At 35.0% G+C, this 18,937-nt stretch overlaps 1 long non-coding RNA gene and 1 pseudogene across 3 annotated transcripts; one reads left to right on the forward strand and one right to left on the reverse strand.

Annotated features, from left to right (window-relative positions):
• Window positions 1–1,874: 1,874 nt before the first annotated feature.
• LOC145815171 (disease resistance protein RPM1 pseudogene) lies at window positions 1,875–7,327 on the forward strand (annotated as a pseudogene). Its single transcript, XR_014358254.1, has 2 exons — window positions 1,875–4,661; window positions 7,266–7,327. The product of XR_014358254.1 is annotated as a disease resistance protein RPM1 pseudogene (transcript).
• A 1,759-nt stretch (window positions 7,328–9,086) lies between these two features.
• LOC114318735 (uncharacterized) lies at window positions 9,087–18,687 on the reverse strand. 2 transcript variants are annotated; one of them, XR_014361267.1, is made up of 11 exons: window positions 18,357–18,687; window positions 17,112–17,177; window positions 15,947–16,000; window positions 15,212–15,287; window positions 14,945–15,116; window positions 13,788–13,827; window positions 13,414–13,569; window positions 13,121–13,316; window positions 12,801–12,881; window positions 12,627–12,687; window positions 9,087–9,885 (listed from the first exon to the last, which is right to left on the reverse strand). It is a non-coding gene; the product is annotated as an uncharacterized LOC114318735 (long non-coding RNA). The 2 variants fall into 2 exon arrangements; XR_014361268.1 differs by lacking the exons at window positions 9,087–9,885; window positions 12,627–12,687; window positions 12,801–12,881; window positions 18,357–18,687 and having other exon boundaries at window positions 12,927–13,273; window positions 13,414–13,535; window positions 17,112–18,316.
• Window positions 18,688–18,937: the final 250 nt, after the last annotated feature.

The following is an 18,937-nucleotide window of genomic DNA, read 5'->3' on the forward strand; positions in this document are numbered from 1 at the left end:
GCCTATAAGTTGAATTATGCAAACTAAATTAGTAATTTTATAGTTAAAAATGCTAGGAGAATAATGTTTAAGTGATTTTTTTACAGTTTGTTTACTTTTTGTTTGATATTTCAATTTAAATTATTTTGGTCATTTTTCTTATTGTAAATTTTAATGTATATTTTGCTCAAATTTTAATACATACATATATATATATATTGGAAGTAATTTTTTTACGAATATTGTCAAATACCCAAAAAAAAAAAAAATTTAGCACATAATTATTTTTAAAAAAAATATGTATGAAAGGGTCGTGTTAAAAGTTTGCTTTGGGATCCGAAAAAATCAAAGCCGATCTTAATCCTGCTGATAAAAAATATAAAGAATAATGTGATTTTTTGTGATCCTTTTCAATTCAAGACAAAACAACTATCATTGTGTCATAGATTGGCAACAATGATAGAGACACATCATTTTATATGATTTTTATGTATGAAAATTTTATATGCAATTTTTTAATTCTCTTTTTCTTTCTAAATTACAATGTGCGTCACATGGATCCGTTGCTAGGCTTGTAAATATTTCAGCTCTAATAATACATTTAAATTTTTAAAAAATATCAATGTATAATTTAAATTCAATTCAACCACAGTTAACCTATCATGATAATTTTCTTTAACAATTTTTTGGCATTAGTAGAATTTTTCCAAATAACGTTGTGCAAGTCCAAGGACTAGGTCCCAAAAAAACCAAACAAACAAGTGACCCAGGTACTTTGTACATATCTTCCACACACACACATTAAAGCAAAAGCTTCAGAGGCATAGACTTGAACAAGTGGCCCAGGTACCTCAATGGAAAAAGATCCGGTCACCTTGTCCCCCCAACCCCTTGACCCTCCTGCTCTCTCATTGGTTAGAATTTTTTTTTTTTTTTTCCTTCTCCTCCAATCACCACCCGTCACGTGTGTGTGAGAAAGGAGTGAGAGCGGTAATTGAAGGGGGTTTCTATCGAAGTCCGGTACCTCATACATATCTGCCACACATTAAAGCAAAAGCTACAGAGGCATAGACTTGAACAAGTGGCCCAGGTACTTTTATATAGTTTACTTTTATATAGTTTATTTATTTATTTTTATATATTTCAATATAACTTTTACAAATGTACAGAAAACTAAAAAAAGAAAAGAAAAGAAAAGAATAAAAGTGATGATTTTTTTATGATTTCTCCACATATATGCATATATGTGATACCAAAATAATGTAGAAAAATGGTGTATTTCAGCTTCTTTTTATTTTTATTTTTATTTTTATTATTACTGTTTTATATCACTTTCTATGTATAATTGATTTTCTTCTATTAAAATAATTAATAAATAATTAAAAATTAATAATATCTTACCATATAATGTAACATGATAATATAAAACTAAGGGTTCGTTTGGGATGTGGATTGATTTTTTGGCTTTTTGACTATTTTAACTTGGGGCTAAAAAGTCTTATTTGAGATAGACTTTTTGACTTTTTTGAGAGAAAAAATAAAATAATTATGGATTGAATATGATGTTTTGTCTTATTAAGCTAAAAAGCCTATTATATCATTTTGTGATTATTTTAACCAAAAAAAACTTTAACTTTTTTTTTTTTTTTTTTATGCCAAACGAGCTCTCAGTGATAGAGAAACAATTGTCAACAATGTTTGGCAGGTTTGGTCCATGTGTAGGTCCCCATATGTAATGATGTGACAAATGAACCAAAGCCAAAATATAAGAAAGTATATCATATTACAAACCAGATTCATATTACAAACCAGGTACATATTACAAACTACTCATCTTCAAGACAAGAGAGACCAGGGTGCTAAGAAGTAAGAGGGGAGGGAGGTAGAAAGCTAGCATGGCCTTGGCTGCCGTGGGACTTTTGATTGGAAGAATAGTTTCCGCCCTTGAGAGCGAAGCATCGTTGATTGGAGGAGTACGCGATGAACTCAACCAACTGAAGCTCGAGTTCGCAAGCATGAGATCTTTTCTGGAGGATGCCGATAAAACAACAGTCCAAACTGAAGGAGAGAAGACTTGGGTGGCCAATGTTAGAGACTTGGCCTACGAGGTTGAAGATATCATAGACGAATACATGTATTACATGAACAAGCAAAAAGTACACGGTAAATTCACAAGGTTCCTCCGTCAGATAGTCTACGCCCCAAAGAATCTATGGGTGAGGCATCGAATAGCCACAAAGTTACAGAAAATCAACAGCATGATCAAAGCCATCCCAGAAAGAAACCGACGTTATGGGGTCGATGGTGTAGGAGAAGCAAGCTCAAGCTCAAGCTCAAGCTCCCAAGACCATCAGAGGCGGCTGCCAAACCTCAGCGAGTCTTCTCTATTTTTTAAAGATGATGATCTAGTGGGGATCGAAGATGGAAAGAAACAATTATTGGACTGGTTGACGGACAAAGAAGAATCACAACGCACAGTTATTTCAGTGGTGGGGATGGGTGGTTCAGGTAAGACCACTCTGGTTGCCCAAGCCTACAATAGCCAAATTGTCAAGAGACAATTTGATTGCTATGCATGGATAACTGTCTCCCAAACATATGTAGTCAATGACTTACTTAGAAGCATGATTAAGGAATTCTATGGTGGTGCCAAGGAAGCAATTCCAATGGATTTAAGCAGTATGAGCTATAGAGAGCTCATAGAGATGATTACGGACTTCTTACGGTTGAAAAGGTACGTAATTGTCTTTGATGATGTATGGAGTAGCAACCTCTGGAGGGATATACATGTATCACTTCTTGATGAAGGACTGGGGAGTCGGGTCATACTTACAACCCGAAATGAAGAGATAGCTTCATCTTCTTTTGGGGTAAAAAGTTATGTCCATTATATCAAATTGTTGGGTGTAAGTGATGCATGGAACCTCTTTTGTATGAAAGCTTTTTCAAGCAATCCAAATAGATGTTGTCCTCAACATCTCAAAACCTTAGCTCAAGACCTTGTTGCAAAATGTAAAGGGCTTCTTCTTGCAATTGTAGCTTTGGGGGGTGTCATGCCTTCTAAATATCTCGAGTTGGAATGGAGAAAAATTTATAACAGCTTGAGCTGGGAATTGAGCAACAACCCTGGGCTAGAAGTTGTGAAAACTATATTGTTGCTTAGCTTCAATGATTTGCCATACCGACTAAAGTGTTGCTTCTTATATTGTTGTCTTTTCCCGGAAGATTATAAGATTAAACGAAAGAGGCTCATTAGACTTTGGATGGCAGAAGGGTTCGTAGAAAAGGTGAGAGGGAGAACACCAGAGGAGGTAGCAGAAAGCTACCTTATGGAGCTTATTTGCCGAAGCATGCTTCAAGTCGTAATGAGAAATGAATTAGGAAGGCCAAAAAATTGTAAGATGCATGATCTTATGCGTGAGCTTGCAATTTCCACATCAGAAATGGAGAAGTTTTGTGTTGTATATGATGGGCGAGAGGCAAATGATGAAGAAGAAAGTGCAACAAATCGTCGCATGTCGATTCAATCAATTGGTAGAGAATCACAATTGGGGAATTGGAAGGGCATGTTGAAGCTTCGATCTCTTCTTGTATTTGTTGTTGAGGAGATAGCATTGCCACTAAGCTTACGATTGTTAAGAGTATTGGATCTTGAGGATGCACCGATCGAAGTATTGCCTGAAGAACTAGTGGATCTATTCAATTTAAGGTACTTGAACTTGAAAGGAACTAGGGTGAAGGAATTTCCAAAATCCATTGGAAGACTGTGCAACCTAAACACTCTAGACATTACTGACTCCAAAATAGAAGTGCTTCCAGCTGGAATCACAGAGTTGAGAAATTTGCGACATCTAAAGATGTACCACTTTGACTATGGACTTTTGGATGACTTTCATTTTGTTCGTGGTACGACAACACCATCTAATATTTGCAAGCTAAAAAACTTGCAAGTTTTGGCAGGTGTAGAAGCACAAGCAGACTTGATGAAGCGAATCAAGAACATGACACAACTTAAAAGGATTGGAATCACAAAGGTGAGAGAAGTAGACGAGGAGGACTTGTGTACTGCAATCCAAAATATGAGTCTCCTTTGTCGCTTGTCTGTGAAGGTGATTGATGAGGATTAATACCTACGAATGGATGCACTCTCCTCAACTCCTCCTCGCCACCTGAAGGTGCTCATTTTAGCTGGAAAATTGGAGAAAGTGCCTTGTTGGTTTCACTCACTTCAAAACCTTACTTTTTTGTCATTGCGATGGTCCAGACTAACAGAAGACCCTATTCCATACATTCAAGCGCTTCCGAATTTGGGACAGTTGTTCCTTTGTAATGCATATGAAGGAGGAGGACAATTATGCTTTAGTGAAGGGTTCCATAAACTTAGATATTGGAATTGTGGAATTTTCCTCAGTTAAATGAGATTATTATAGAGAGGGGGGTGATGCCAGGTCTCCAAGAATTTTCTATTCGGAAATGTATGCAGTTGAAGATACTACCTCACGGCATCGAGTATCTCGAAGATCTCCAAGGATTGTATTTGACATTTGTTACGAATGAGCTCATAGAATGCATACGTGGAGAAGGGAGCATGGATCACCAAAAGGTTCGGCATATTCCGAGCATACACCATTGGAGGCAGACACCTGTTGAACTGAAATACGAACTATTATCTCGTTCCACAGGTGCAACGACACACTTTTTTATTTTATTTTTTTTATGATACTTTTTACTTTGAAAGTATATCTGCTTATATCCGCACATTCTATAATACACACTTTAAAATATATATACCATATATATCTTTGTGTTATTTGATTATAACTAATTGTAGTATTGGCTTAACTCATCGTGGTTGGTTATGAATTAATTATGACTTATTATAATTGTTATTTTTACTTATGATCAAAGAAATTTTTGGGTATACGTATAAGTGTAGTGATGTTTGATTATAACTTATTGTGGTATTGGTGGTGACTTGATTGACCATAACTCAATATGGTATTGATTACAATTTAGTTATAAACTATTATGATTGTTATTTTAGTTATGACTAAAGAAGTCTTTGCTTATAACTCAAATGACGTTTGGTTATGATTTATTTTGGTTTCTTTAGTTATGACTAAAAGTAATTTTGCTATGACACATTTTGGTATTAACACTACAAAATGACTATCACAAAGTATTATAACTTGTATATGATATACGTTTTTTTTGTAGATGTATATTATTGGAGGATCCATTTTCAAAAATTTTGAAAATTTTAGAATTAACATTATTTTTATTTAAAAACAAAAACAATATGGTAAACAAGTAATGCCTTCCAATTTCCAAAATAAAAAATGAAAATGAAAATAGACAAGAAGAAACGGAAGCCTTGGGGGGTAGTTTGTTACTTGTTCTCATTGTTTACTAATGTTGTGTTTGATTAGAAGATTTGAGAAGAGCTTTGGAAAAAGAAAAGGAAAATATAGGTGAAATGTGAATAAAATATACATATATTTCACCTTATTTCACACATATTTTTCCTTTTCCTTTTCAAATCCCTTCCCTAAATCTCTCAGCGTAAGGAATTGTCTGCCCCTAATTCTAGCGTGAAGGTAAAATTGCTCTTTGCATCGTTTCCACCACGTGGTTAACATTTTTAGGATAAATTATAAATACATCTATGAGATTTGGTTAAAATAGATTTTTTCTTATTATCATTTTTTTTTATTTAACATAATTAATAGAAAAAATAAAATTTCTAATTACTTTTTTATACAATAATAAAATTATTTGAATTATTAATTGAAGTATATTTTTGACATCATTAGAAATTGTTAATTGGCTTGATGATTTATTAATGAAAGGGGTCATTTGTTATAATATTAAAAACTTGAACGAGCGGAATATAATTTTCAAAATCATAAGGAGCAATTCATGTTTTTAAGTAAACCTCAAGGGGTGTATTTGTAATTTACCTAAATTTCTACAATTTCAATCCTGAATTTTTTTTGGGTTGCATCAGTTTTGTTTCCCCAAATCCACTAGTTTTTATGTTTTATAATTTTAGTTTATTAAATTTTTTTTTCTGATCTTCTCTGCTTTTCAATTTTGCTTTCTAGGTTTCTTTTTTTTTTTTTTTTTTATTCTTAAAATGGATATGCAGATAGGCTATTCCAACATATCCGTAAGGGAGTATTGCCCCTTAGTACCTACAGCATATCTGCAGCGCACCTACATCGGGGCCGAAGCTTAGGCGCTAAGGAGTATGTTTAACCCCAACAAGGGGCTATGGAGACTCGAACCCAAGCCTTGAGCGAGAGATTCGAAGGTTTTATCCACTGAACCAACCCCCTGTTGGTGCTTTCCAGGTTTCTAGCTTGCTAAAGAGTATGAAGAACTAAACATAGCGACGAGTTCACTTGATTAACAAAAAGACAAGTGCCTCAGTCATCTATCTTGCATGCTTGCTTGCTTTCCATCAAGGAGGACATGGTGAATGTTTACCTTTGTAATTTCATGTGTATGAGATGAAGATTTCTTTAGGCAGCCAACAACTTTAATTAGCTTGTGGATATATGCAAAGAGTTTAGACAGAACATCTAGTGTTGAGGTGGTGAATGATTTTCGGTTTTAGTGTTGTGGTTGTGGTGTTGCTGATGGATTTTTGCTATCAAATTCGTGCAGTTTGGAGTTTTCTGAGCTTTATGGTGGTGCCTCATTGTAGTCTTGAGTGATGGTTAGAGTTGCTCAAGTGTTGTTTGGAATTGCTGGAATTTTCTTCTTTGTAGTTGTGTCGGATTTTTGCTGTCAAATTTGTATGGTTCGGAGTTTTCTGAGCTTTATGGTGGTGCTTCTTTGTTGTCTTGAGTGATGGTTAGAGTTGCTCGAGTGTTGTTTGGAATTGCTGGAATTTTCTTCTTTGTAGTTGTGTTCTTTTTGCTGTGTGTTGTGGTTTGCTGTTGGAGTGGGGTTGATTTTGTTTGGTGATTCACCTTGTCTTTACAAGGGTTGTTTGGTGTTGTTGTCTTGCCAAGTTTGTTTGGCTTGGCCTGAGTTTGGTTTATGTTTTTCTTGATGCATATGCCGTTCTAGTTGGAATGTGCATCTTTTATTGATATAATTTCATTGTACTGCTTGTACTACATTATTCGTCAATAAAATATTTTATTTTGCCTTTTAAAAAAAGAACATTTGGTGTTCTATAACATAATTAAGAAGTATGTATCTGTTATTGTGGAGTGATGTGGTCATTTTCTTTACTATGATAACCGATAATGTTGCTGATATTGTTTCAACATCAGATTTAATTGGCTTTGTTTTTGTTGTTAATGCTTCATCTACTTCAACCTTGATAACAGCTTAACTCTGATCATCCACATTACTTCTGCATGTCAATCATTTGATTAACAAACCATAACTTTCCTTTGTTCTGAAAAAAGGAAAGTTCACTTGGTGAATTTGAAAAAGATTTATACTATAATGGAGTTTTGGGGCTAGTGGTGGCATTAGAATAAAAAATGTTGCCTTACTGTCAAAATGGTGGTGGACGTTTGGGAAAGAAAAGAAAGCATTATTAGTACTGAAGATATTAAAATTTATAAGTAGTACATCGGAGATGAAAAGTTATGGTTACCCGAGAATATATGAGTAATATGCTGTTGGAGATAGGAGATGGATTAAATTGGAAGTTTTGGACTAATATTTGGGCTGGTGACAAATCATTAATGCAAAATTTTCCTAGGTTATTTTTCACTTTCAATGGAAAACTTGACAGTGTAGCTGGAGTGTTTATTCATGACTGTGAAAGTAAGAGGTGGAGATTGGAATTTAGGAGACAGCTATTTGTATGGGAGGAGGATTGTTTGAAAGAACCGCAGAGAATTTTAGACAATGTGAAATAGACATTCATAAGGAGGATGGTATTTACTGAAAAGGTGAAAAGAATGGGCTATTAATTTTCAATAAACTCTTTTTGCATCTGTTATGAGGAGAGCTTTGGGATTGCGCTTCAACCCTATAAGGACAATCGAGACAAGTCTAGCTCCTCCAAGGATCCAAATTTTTTGTTGGCAAGCACTTCTACAAAGGATCTTTTAATTAATTAACATATCTTACCATTGTCTGTTAGTAGCAGTAGAGTTTTTTTTTTTTTTTTTCAGAGATTGAAACAACAGTTCATTTGTTATTACTGTGTAATCAAGTCATGCAAGTTTTACCATTGTCTGTTAGTAGTAAGAGATTTTTTTTTTTTTTTTTTGATTTAGAGGTTGAAACAACAGTTCATTTGTTGTTATTGTGTAATTAGTCATGGAGGTTTTCCAGGTAACTTACAAAGCTTGATGAATTGGTGGTTTACTTCATAGTAGTTGCCTAAGGTTTTCTGAGCCCTAGGCCAAGCATCAAAATGAGGCCTTAGGCTCTAGGGCCTTGGACAGTTGGGGCCTTTGGCAAGAAGGAAATTATTGGTGCAGCTTAGGCAAACTGCTAAGTTGCCTATATTGTTGAGCTGGCTTGGTTACTTCAAGCACTGCTAGAAAATACACATTTAGCAGCGTTTAAAAAACGCCGCTATAAGTGTAAAAACGTCACTAATTCTTTTTGTGACGTTTAGTACCAAATGCCGACAATGCGGTTGTTGCTATAGCTTTATAACATTTGGAAAACGTCGCTATATAAACGCCGCCAAATGTCCTATCCTAACGGTACTGTGACGTCAACTCTGACTTTAGCGACGCTTTTAAAATGCCGTCATAGGTTTTTTTAATTTTAAAAAATTCCAACCGTGGCATTTTTAAAAATGCCTTGTTATCTTTTTTTTTTTTTTTTTTTTTTTGAAATTGTGCTAATTTTATGTGATTGAAAATACCTATAATAAAATTGAATAGCACTAATATGAAATAATAACTTCCATTAAAAAATGCGACATTAATTCACTTTCCCATTCAATTTAATATCAAATCACCATTACCCACAAAATAACATATCCAAAAATTGAATTCACAATTCTCAATCAAAAAATTACTACTTTGTATACAAAGCCACAAAATGACATTACCCTCTTCTCTCTCTCACCACTCCCCCATTTAACACACAAAATAAGCTACAAAAGATTACTAAGAATATTAATGCCAAAGCACAAAGAGAAAAGTAGCTACACACGCCACACCATCAGTAACAAAGGCAACTAAAACACACATTTAGGCCTCGTTTGGGAACATGTTAATTTAGTAACTTTTTGGCTATTTGGCTAAAATATGAGCTAAAAAAAACTAGTATGTTTGGGATGACTTTTTGACTTTTTACGAAAAAATGTACAAAAAGTAGAGAGAAAAAAGAATCTTTTGACTTTTTGGTATGAGTTGTTGACTTTTTGGCTAATTTAGTAACTTTTTTACTTTTTGGCTAAAAATGAGGATTCCCAAACGAGGCCTTAGTGTGTTAACATGAATGCAAATACAAATCTGAAAAATATTACAATACTCTTCCAAATATTAATATGAACTGCCTAGAAGTTACAATATAATGTTAGTACAAAAGAGAAAAACATATGAAAATGACGAGTGTTTAAGATATTTTCATTTTTTCCCCCCACCAAACTAGTGTTTAATTTTTTTTCAAATTTTTTTAACAAACATTCCCAAATTGAAACCAAACGGAGAAAGTTATGTAGCTTGAATAACCACAGGATATTCAACATGGACTGAATACCTCGATATAACCCCAAACAGACTCCGGATCATACTTTAGCTCAAAGAAGCTTTCCTCGGAAATTTCTATAGAGTTCTCTTTTAGAACATTTTGCACTGTCAGACCACTGAACAAAGTCTACTTGTCAGTTTACTTAGAACAAGCAGCGTTACAACCAATTAGTAAGAAAGTAGATTGAAATCTCACTCCCTCCTCATCACTAAAAGCAATCACCTGTAAGGTTCAAGCGCAGTGTAAAATGATGTTTACCAAGTCAATCATACAGACACAAGATGCTAGATCACACTAGAAGGTAGTTCATTGAAAATTTAATGAAAAACTGACTCTATTCATGCAAAAGTTCAATTTTAACTCCAAAAACCCTGTAATCACTGGCATAATATGGTCATAACAATCTCTTGCCAACGAATAGATCACACTGTCATATACTATTGCCACTTTAACATGGTCATGACAATCTCTTGCCAAGGAATGGTCATCATTTCCAAGAGGACCGTTACACAGTAAAAAAATAATTAGGAACTAGATGATGAAAATCATCCAAGCAACCACCAAATTCAATTGACTATATATAATAACCAAAATGCAGATAACAAAATCTTCTACCACATGCTCACATGAAGAAAGAAAATGACAGCACAACAATTCAAAATGAATCTAGTAATAAAAGGTTTACCAGGTTCATAGCAGCAATCAGTACAATAAATTTTAAAAAATAAATAATAAAAAAAAGGAGGAAAAATCAGAGTGAAGGAGCAAAAAAAGAGTCCCAAAATAGGAAGAATAAGCACTATGCAAATCTTTTACCATTTTAAAACAAGCCAATATCAGCAAGTTCATACTACCTGTGATTCACCATCAGAAGAGAAACAAACAGTCCAAAAGTATCATTTCTAGCAGCAGTTCTAATTAATCGGTTTTTATTCCAGATTCACAATTCTGCATATAATATAGCGATCCCGGGTTTACCCTTGTTGTACAGTGATCCGGACATGTGTCCGCGGATGTTGGTACTTGGTTATTATCGTGTTTACATTCCTTTTCTTCATATTTGAGTTATAGGATGTGTTAGGCAGGTTTGTTACAGGTTGGTTGTGTTCGGGAGCCTAGTGTTGCTGCCCAGAATTTTGGACCTTCGCTCGAGCGAGGAGTTTGTCGCTCGAGCGAGAGTGGGTTCGTGTCTGGTGGGTCGAGCCAGAGTGGCTCGCTCGAGCGAGCGGTTGCACCTGGTTCTGGACCTGAGAGTTGTCTTTCTTGGCTCGAGCGAGCTTCCTTCGCTCGAGCGGTCTGGGTTTTTCTTCGCTCGAGCGAGAGTTTCTGTGTCTGGTCGCTCGAGCGACCATGCCTTCGCTCGAGCGAGCGTGTTTTATATCAGCGGACAGTAGCGATTTTAAACATCACTTTTTCACTTTCTTTTGATCCAAAACCTAAATCCGAGTCCCTCTCTCTCTAAACTTACATTCTCTCTAAGATTTGATCTCCCTAGGGTGTGAATCTAGCCTAGGGCCTTTGTTAAAAAGATAGAGGGTGTTGAGAGCTTCGATTTAATCTGAAAAAGTTTGGATTTGGAGCACGTTGATCTTCGAGTCTTCATCTCTTTTTTGGCTAAAACTTCAAGGTAGGGATATCCTACTCCTCTCTATGAACTTTGTCTTTAAATTTTGGTATTTTGAGATGTTGGGGTTGGTTTGGTAATTTTGTGAAAGTTTGGGGCTTTTGTGTAATTTTACAAAAGTTGGGGTTTTATTCATAATAAACCTGAATGCATGTTTGGCATAGAGAAATGAAATGTTGGTTGAATATCCATTGTGCAATTATTTTCTGTTTAGAAATAACTGCTTTGGGCTATCGGTGGAGGATAGTCGTGATTGTTGTAGACAATGCATGATGATTAGGCAAACTGAAACTAATCAATGAAATGTGTCATGGAACTTGACGACTGATAGAATACATTATCTGTATGTATTGGGTGATTGTATATAGAACCAATGTGTTTATATACGTTATGTGTAGAGGAGGAGATAGGGGATGTACTCCGCGGTTTAGGGGAAGATAGGGGATATACTTCTAAACCGGATAGTGTTGGGAGAAGATAGGGGATGAACTCCGTAGACACAGCTCATATGCTTGTCTAGAAGTGAAGATTGAGCTTATATGCTTATCTTTGTGATGTGTGGATATAGCTCATATGCTTATCTGTGGACATTGTGGTTATACATATCTGTTATAGAATGTGGATATAGCTTATTTGCTTATCTGAGAATGTGGATATTGTTGTCATACATATCTGTTGAGAATGTGGTTAGTGCTTATATGCCTATCCATTGAAAAAGGAAAAATGAAAGGAAACTTGAACTCATAAGTCGTATGACATAAATATGTGATTTATGTGATTGTATCAGTGTTGGCCATCTATCAATTGCTAATATTTTAGTCATTGTTCATGGTTGGTTTAGTGTATTTCTACTGGGCTGTGGCTCACCCTATATGGGAATATCATTTTCAGGTGCAGGTAGCATGCCACCTCCAAGGACATAGTTGGGAGGCTAGAGGCGGACATACTTTTGACGCTTAACTTTTGATGTATTACATGTAACTTCAAGCCAAGGGCTTAATGTGTAAACGAGTTAGTACTCTTTTGTTGTAACCAAGTGTTAACTTGGAAAGCTGTAAGCCCGTAGGGCATTTTTTTTTGATGTTAACATGTAATACTTATGTAATGGAACTCTAATGAATAAAAGAATGTCGTTAGTTTATATGTAAATGCATGTCTTATTTGTTGGGTTTAATGTTATTATTTTGAGGGCGTTACATATAACGATATTATTTCATCTCCAAGAGTCAATTTTCAGCATGAGTAAGTAATCCCATCTAGTTCGAAAGCACAGGCAGCAACAGATCCAATCGATTTAGAAAGTTCAGAAATTAAAACCTTGTGATGTAGGTACTTTTACCTTGTTAGTTCTTCTTGTTCTTGTTCTTGTTCTTGTTCTTCTCTTTCTTTGAAAGGTGAACCTACATTTAATCTTCTCTTTCTTTGAAAGGTGAACCTACATTTAATAAGAACAAGTATTTTAATTAATAAGGTCTTGTATTGTCAAAAAGGCTTTGATTAAATGATTGTTCACCTCTTGAGATGAAAATGTATGAGATTGTTGCTGATGTGGCATTGGCCGAACAATGGGATAACTACCAAGCAAATCCACAACCTATCATTCAATAAGAGACTTAAGTTGTATGGTAGCTCTAGGAGATTTAAAGTAATAACTAGTAAAAATAGTCTTAGATATTTAACTACTGGATGCATACAGTAATGCAATGCATCTTACCAAGTAGGAATGGGCAATAACAAAATATAAGATATGGAGAAAGACCTTTTCATATGAATTCATAAATTTGTCAACAACCACCAAAATATTTGTGAAGTTTTAAATTGAAGCACATAAACCTCCAAACAGAGACACCTCCCGAGTGGAATTCTTGGCTTTTGGACTGCTCCTTTTGGGATTAAGGTTAGCAGGTTTTATCTCACCAGTGATGTGGGAAGATGATGACGCTAAAGTTCATCACGAAACTGAGGCCCAGCCCGAGTATACATCTCCTGAGGAGGGAACAAGATTTGGATCATTCAACATTTGCAAAATCTGATAATTCAAAAAAACCTAGTAAGTTTCTCTCTCTTTTTAATGTAGAATAAGTAAGGTATCTATTCTACAGTCAAAACATAATAAATGACCATACAGGAGGAAGAATAGCACGCTGAAGAGGAAGCTCAGTAGATGCAAAAAGACCAATCGCTGATGTGACTGTACGTGCAAACTCTTCTCGAACTCTCCAGCTTTTGTGTGTCCAAGCATAAAACCCTGCTCTCTTGACAATGAGAATTGGTGAAGAAACCTAAGACAAACAATCATAATTCATAACCTAAGTGCATTTTTATTTTTTTGTGGTTTACCCTTTTTCTTCCACAAATATGTCAATAGACTAAGAAAGAAGCTTAACATGGCACAATGGCAGTATGATCTACACAAAGAGACAAACAAAAGAAATCTAACAAACCAGTAACTCTGTTGAATAACACCCCCCCTCTTGCTGTGATATACTATGTTTCATACCTTCTAGCCACTATTGCCAGACAAAATCAACATCCGCTGACTTGAGAAAGTTCAAAAAAAAAAAAAAAAAAAAAAAAAAACCAAAATCTCAGAATATTCAAGATATTTAAATCAAATCAAAAGATTTAATTCGAAATCCATGATTCAACAGATTTACACAGCAGTGCACTTTAGTTAAGTTCAATTCCAAATATGAAAGAAATTAAAACAAGCAATACCTATACGCAATTAACACGATTTTCAGTTCACCGAAATTCAACTATAAAAATAAAAATATTATAATCAACAAACACTGGAATTCACTCCCAAAAAATAAAATAAACTATATTTAGATTTACAAGTTTCATTATTAATGAATATCACTACAAGTCTACAATAATGATGATTATGATATTTCCATTCTCTCTTTTCTTTTTTTATTTTCTTGGCAAAATAACAAAATAACAAAAAAATCATAATTCGAACTAGTCTAAAATCGCATCAGCGAAACAACACTTGGTACAAAATCCACACAATTTAAGCAAAATAACAACAAAATTTGCAAGGTGGGTGGCCCATCCTTGGGAGGCCCCCGGTGTTCTAGATGTCGCAACGAAGATGATACAGAGGTTTGTGGCAAAGTTAGACAAAGTTTGGAAGGAATTGGGAAGGTTCGTCTTGGCATTAGGTCCATTAGAGTAGTTCATATCAAATAAAGTTTTTACTCAAATTTGAGTAAAATTTTGAGCAAGTGTCGGATACGACCTAAGGCCACAATGACAAATACACATATACACAATTTTTTTCAGTGTAATAGACAAGATGACCAAAACGACGTCTATATAGTTGTTGGCCATGGAGTTTCAATAGGCTCAGCTCAGAACCTAGTCATTACCAACCATAATTATTCTAATCAAGATTCCCTATCTATTAGCAATTAGTCCAAAGCAAGGTTGTATTACTAAATAGTAATACAATAATAGTAACTTAAAAATAAATATGTTATTGGAAAAGGCAGGTTTCCAAGGCTTTGAGCACACAAAAAGCTAAAGGTTAATTAATATTAACAAGATACATTGCAAAACTTGCTTTTTCAAACTTCATGAAGCTTTTATGGATTTTCAATCTCAAGATGGCAAAATAAAAGACTTTTAATTGATGTGAGAGAATAATTATACCTCCACTCGAACTACTGAGAGCTTCCTAGCAAAAACCGACCATTCCCCTTCAACCAAAAAGACTCAATCTTTGCAAGTGATGCAAACAATAGTTTTTCACCTTCAGCAGCAGCTTGTGGGTTCAATTGAAGGCCAAGCACAGGTGCAAGCGTAGTATTTAGAACATAAGTAGCTGAAAAGGAAAGATCAATCAAGACGACATAGACCTTAGAAAATATAAATAAAAGGGTGAAAAATTACTATACCAAAACATTGGGAATAAAATACCTGCACCACAGCGTAAATTAGAGTGATGCCAATCCAACACTGATTCAATCTTTGACCTTTTGAATAGATCAGACACCTTTAAGAATGAACAGAAAACATTGTTAAGAACCAGGCTGCAGAATATAAATATTAGAATCAAATATGAGACACAAGTACATAACAGCTTTGGGATGCGCAATGAATACCACAGGTGAAATAGACATGCATTTTGTAAAAAAATGAAAAGTATGTTAAGTGAACATCATATCTCATATTTATCAAACCTCAAAATTTTAGGATAGAAACATGGCAAAATTGTTGAACTTGTCCTGTTTGGTTCTCCTATACCCTGGGAAGCTAAAGTGTTCACGAGACAGGATATCATATATGGAAACTTCAGTTTTCAAAAATGGGCAAGTTATAGGAGGTTACTGTTTAGCTAAGTTTCAAATTAATATAGTTCCGAGCTCCTAGAAAAACTTGAACCAGATTCAAGGGTATGAACACCACCAAGCTTAACTACAGGAAGTAGGTGTCTTCCCTCATTTTAAAATTGAGTTAACATACTGTAAGGAATCTGAGGAAACCAAGAATGTGCTCCCTAAGTCTTGACAGACAAAACTGTAGGGTATGTGTACATACACCCATGCCATGTTGTCTCGTGTCTGAAATTGGTATCTAACACAATATGAAGTACTGATATAACACAGGTCTTTATAGGCAAACTAATTGCAAAAAAGAGGCAACAATTCTCACCAGTGATCAACTACTCCAGGAAATGCACAAGCAAGATACCTAAGAATTGCATGACTGCAAAGCATATCAAATGCATAAGATAGTCAATATAAGCTTAAAAACAGAATGTATAATTTAGAACGTCAAATGAACAAAAAGATTGAAGAGCATCATCCCAAATTTTTGTAGATGCATCTGTGACTAACAGTCTCTACAATTCATATATGAAAAAGAATACTAACACTAGGGGAATGTGCATAACAGTGCCTTTAATACCTAGAGTCCAAGTACTACAAAAACTATGCAAAGAACACTTGAACTAACCAGAAGCCATGGAGGGATAAGCAAACTAAACTTTGCATTTTGAACCAGATACATATCTTATGGCTTTGCAAGATATGAAACTTCCAGAATTTCATCATTCAATTACAGGAATGACTCAGAAACAAGGGCCAACTATCTAGGAATGACATAAAATTTGCAAAAATGCATTATGCCCCACTAATTTTCCCAGTAATACAATGAATCCAATTTGTCAAAATAAAAAAAGACCAAGTTATCATAGGATCTGAGATTCTGAATAAAACAGAAAAACAAGACTCGTTCAGTGAAAGATTTGAGTGGGTTGTGCAATTTTGATAATGGTCTTATGGAACAGCTTTCTCATAATGAATAAGTAAATCCAAACTGATTTGATTAATCATTTTTTAAAACAGAACCAACCAATTTTTAACTTTAATTTCCCCCTCATGATTAGTTTACACCAATGAACATCTCCACCGACTCCCATTTTGTTGACTATGCAAGAAAAAAAACCTTTGCAAATACACCAAATCCTCGCCTATTTTTTTTGTATATAATATTTAATTTCAATGGACCACACAAAAGGTACACAACTATTGTGGGGGACACACACCTCAACATATAACAATACCTTTGTATAGCGAGAAAGAGATGGACCATCCTTGCAAGGCCAGAAAAAAGAAATATGGAGGAGAAGAATGAGAAGATGAAGAAAGTGAAGAAGATGAAAATGCATTTCCCACAATTGTAGAAAGTCCATTATTCAGTTGCTTGAGAAGACGAGAATAGTTGGGCTACTCAAGTAACAAAACTACTATCAGAAGACAACAACGACTTAAAAATAATAGTAATAATAATAAGAGAATGAATAATAAATCTTTACCACGGTGGTCCTATTTGCCTCATCCATCAATGATGCACCAACAAGCATTTCTTTAATGTCAATTCCCTGAAATAAGAATCTATCGTAAATAATTGCAAAGTCCTGAAGTAGAAAAGATGACACATTGAATTCTGCATGTAAGGACAACTTACCTGAAGCGTTGCTGAAGTAGAAAAGTCTCTTAGTTGCTTCTTTCTTTTCAATTGTTAGCTTTTTAAGCCGAAAAACAAACTTTTTTTTTTTTGGGCTTAAATAGCCAAATAGTGGCTTTTTTAGTCGAAAAAACAGAGCCTTAATATGATGTTTACATGTTTAGGCAACATATATGTGGAGTTCTCCATCTAGACAGCTTTTTACTGTCTAACTGCTGACCTTATTTACATTGCATTGCTAAACCCAACATGGATACAAAAATTTGGGGAATGTTCATCAAACAAGGCCCTAGCCAGTAGCAGGTCATAAGGAAAGAGGGGGAAAAATGCTACAAACCAAAATAAATTCCCATCAGTCATTCTAATATGAGGACATGTCAACCCTAGCTCACTCCTCCCTCCGTTCTGAATAATGATTATTTTATGAGTTATTCTAATATAAAACATTCATTGTTTAAAGGCCTCCAGTTGCATTGTTTAAATCCAATTCCTCAAGTGCTTCAATTAAACTAGGCAATGGGATGAGTTGCACACTTGATGAGTATGTAGTATGCAGCACCTGTATTTGTTCTATTTCTATTTGTAGAGTTGAGATGTCAAATACCTAACAATATTTGAAAGAGTGGTAGATGATTTTTTGCATTTACTAGTAAAAGTCCAGACATTAAAGTAGGCAATTAAGGCAAAATGAAAAATGAAAATGATAACAGAATACAGAATGAGTCAAAAAAGATTATTCAGAACATGCCATTGACTCAATAAGAAGATAAATTCAGTTTAATAATGCTAACTGCACAACTGAAATTCAACTAGTTATCAGAAATCTAATCTTCCTGCAACAAATTACCAGCGTTTGGCTAAGCCACCAGCCAGATTTTAACCATACGAGTGTCAATGATCTCAAATCCAACAAATGTCATAATCACAATCACATTTGGCATTTTCTCAAAGCAAAAAACAACATAGTGAGGAAGAATGACAAAGCAAACAAAAGAAGAAACTGAACAGGTTTCCAAGCAAATAAATACCAAATCGAGAGAGACGGGAAGGAAGAGCTTGAGAGAGAGAGAGAGAGAGAGAGAGAAATCGATACCTCGCTGGAGTTTGGAAATCGACAGAGAGAACTTCAAAATCGAAATAGCTCTGAGATGAAATCACTGAGACCGATCTGAATCTCTGAATCTCAAAGATGAAGAGAGAGATCTAGACGCCGCTCTGGAGATTCGAAATCGAAATTGCTCGCCGATGGTGCTCGCTACCTCGCCGGTGGTCGCGGTGGAGCTTCGAAATCGAAATCGCTCTGAAGGATGACACCGCTCTGGAGCAACATCGTGAGAATGATAAGGGTTTAGAGACGGTTGAGAGAGAGGCGATATTTGAAGCCGTGAGGATTCAAAATTAGGGTTTACAAAGGCTTTAACAATTATCCCACATTCAAAATCGGAGCGTGAGGCCTACCGTATTTGGAGGCGTTTCTAAACGCCTTCTATTACAAAACGGTGCCGGTTTTAGTTGAAGAAATATACGACGTTTTTAAAACGCCGCTAAATATTGAGAAAAATGACGTTAAAAAAGCGTTGTCAAAAAACGCCGCCGAAATCCTCATTTCCTGTGGTGAAGGTACTGTGATCTGACAAAATTAATTTGAGAGACTATTTTCCACTATCACGTGGT

The sequence above is a fragment of the Camellia sinensis genome, chromosome 2 (assembly GCF_055761805.1).
Source record: "Camellia sinensis isolate YWXY chromosome 2, ASM5576180v1, whole genome shotgun sequence".
NCBI lineage: Eukaryota > Viridiplantae > Streptophyta > Magnoliopsida > Ericales > Theaceae > Camellia > Camellia sinensis.